The sequence below is a fragment of the Amblyomma mixtum genome, chromosome 2 (assembly GCF_055824585.1).
Source record: "Amblyomma mixtum isolate Tamu chromosome 2, ASM5582458v1, whole genome shotgun sequence".
In the NCBI taxonomy this organism is placed as follows: Eukaryota; Metazoa; Arthropoda; class Arachnida; order Ixodida; family Ixodidae; genus Amblyomma; species Amblyomma mixtum.
In genome coordinates this window covers 242,278,039-242,280,604 of record NC_143013.1, presented here as the reverse complement: position 1 = coordinate 242,280,604, position 2,566 = coordinate 242,278,039, and the positions used below count along the sequence as shown (strand labels likewise).

The 2,566-nt window shown below is 44.3% G+C and overlaps 1 non-coding gene across 1 annotated transcript; it reads left to right on the top strand.

The window, feature by feature from the left end:
• Positions 1-885: 885 nt before the first annotated feature.
• On the top strand, positions 886-958 carry TRNAK-CUU (transfer RNA lysine (anticodon CUU)). Its single transcript has one exon. It is a non-coding gene; the product is annotated as a tRNA-Lys (tRNA).
• Positions 959-2,566: the final 1,608 nt, after the last annotated feature.

Here is a 2,566-nt window from a genome sequence, read left to right as displayed (position 1 = left end):
ATTGAGTTCTTGCAAAATTCTGCAACACCTGCTTCTCTTAGATAAATTTAGCTCGTTGGCGGCTCTTGCACTGCAGGTAGGAGTGGAATCGTACCAATTTACAAACGTCTTCGAGTCAAACCCTCCAACTGATGCAAATAAAACAGTATACATACACGAAAGACTCGAATTTTCTGTGAAATAAAAAACGTCCATACTCATGGCCTGGGAAAATACTCGACCTTACATCCTTCGGACGTCCACCTCGTCTCTCATGCGGATATACAAAAGTGGACACTGTCCGTACGTCCAGCGGATGCACGAATACGGATATCCGAAATCGGATTGTGTTCGTACGTCCGATGGACATCCGATCTCGGCAAAGGACGTTCGGATCTAGCTCGTACGTCCGACGGATATCTGTGGTTGCTTGGGGAGTGCTGATGAATCGGTAAAATGCACACAGACTTAAGGATGCAGTTCGGCTGACATCATGCTCCGTCTGTGGCGCTCACTTGGACGCGGCTGCGCTGCTCTGTGTGTCGAGCGAAACCTGAGCGACCAGTCAGTTGTCTTAACCTTACCGAAGCGTGCAACGTCGACGAGGCTGCACGCGATAGTATACAGTCAGCCACCTTACTGGGCTTCCTAGAAGTCTTGTTTTTGCTTTCTCCTCTGCTGATCAGTATCTCCGCTTCCCGTAGCAGTTGGCAGGGCTCCAAGTGCTGAACGCGCGTGCCCTGAGAGGTAATTAAATGATCGAGAGTCCTGTGCTCTACCGCGAATAGAAGGCCATAACAAGCACCACCTGATCGTCGAGGGAAATGTGCACTAGTACGTCCTACTCTCTGGCACTACCCATCGCCCGGCTAGCTCAGTAAATAAATACCATGAAAGAAAAAAAAAGCCCGGCTAGCTCAGTCGGTAGAGCATGAGACTCTTAATCTCAGGGTCGTGGGTTCGAGCCCCACGTTGGGCGATTTTTTTTTCTGAATTTTTGAAAATTATTGTACTTGGTTTAACCCTGTGATGCCCGGCGCATCACTTTTAATACAGATCGTAAAAATGTAGATAATTTAATTTCTGCTCACATGACGTCAAGTATTGCTGAAATACTAGAAGACGCAGTCTTTTCCAACATATTAATAAAAACAAGGCCTAAGCTCTAGCTCCCAGAGATGCTGCTGATAGTAACGCTGCATTAGCAAAATATGGAACGGTTTCGAAATGCGGTCTTGATTTACTTCATGGGTCTGCGTATTTATGCCCAGTTTTGTCGACCTTGAAGAAAAAAAAAGTTACGAAAATTAGCTATTGTTAATTATGTTGCGGTGTTCTGATATACTTCGCAAGTTTTTAATATTTCTGCTCTGAACGGACCATTAGAGAATAAATACTGGACGTTGATAACTTTTTGCGACATTTTCAATCCCTTAACATTACTGGGCTAAAACTGGGCTTAAAAAATTTTGGCCAGATTTGACATGAGCCGTTAATTTTTGCCTCCGTAGGGCTTTCCAGCCACATCTTTAGCTTGGATGAACGACATCACATTTTCGTTGTCGGTGATGAGGTAACTATATGCCGCTAATTCTGTAATAATGAATGTGGGGAAATATCATTTCTTATGCAATAAAAAAAAATTGAAAATCAATAGCGCACTGAGGACTTCACAAAATCTAAATTAGCGATTTTCTTTCACTTGATTCATTCCTCTTAGCAGGACAAAAATAAATACACCGTGCTGTTTGCAGAAAATATTATTGCCCGTGATGCTGATAGTTAATAAACGACAATGAAGTGTGTCACTCATGGGGCCCATGAAGAGAGTCCCACTGTGCCTCAACCTTGATGATGGCGCGTTCGCGCTGTTGTTGCTTCGTTGTTTGATGAATTACTGTCGTTTATGAATTACCGACATCGTTGAGGGTACGGACGTGCAAAGTGTCTCCAAAATATGAAGGCGACATTGACGACAAATAGAGGTGGCCTGTATCGGTAGATTATCACGTTCTAAAAGCGAGTACGCTACTTTCACTGAAAAATGAGCTTTCATAAGCTAGAAAAAAAAGAGAAATGCGGGTGTCGCTACCACCGGCCGATTTCTCAACTGCGGTGTGTCAATACAGCTTTTTTTTTTTGGTACTGATGGACGCTATAGGCTAAACCGCCACTCACTTGGAAGCGGTCATCGCACCGGAGTCCTTTTCGATGTAGACGCCACGTGTTTGGCGTAAGTGGCAAGGAATATTTGAAATGCAGTGTTCTCAGCAATTAACGCGTCTTCTCATGCACACCCAGGAACAGCCGCATAGAATCAGTTTTTACTGAAAGTGAAAAGTGGATGCGTTAATTTGCCTCAGTGTTCCCTTATGATGACTCGGGCCAGCTTTTGTTTTGAGTGAAAATTGATTGTGTGACTCGCTCTGGCTATGCTGACGTCTGTACTACAGCAAGAGGCACATTTATTGCTGATGAAATTGTATTTGAAAGTTTTCCGCAGCTATATTCAAACCCTTGACGCCAGCGCCGGAGAAGGACCCCGTGGATAGCGGTGTAACGTAACTTCAGCGATCCGCGAGAAATA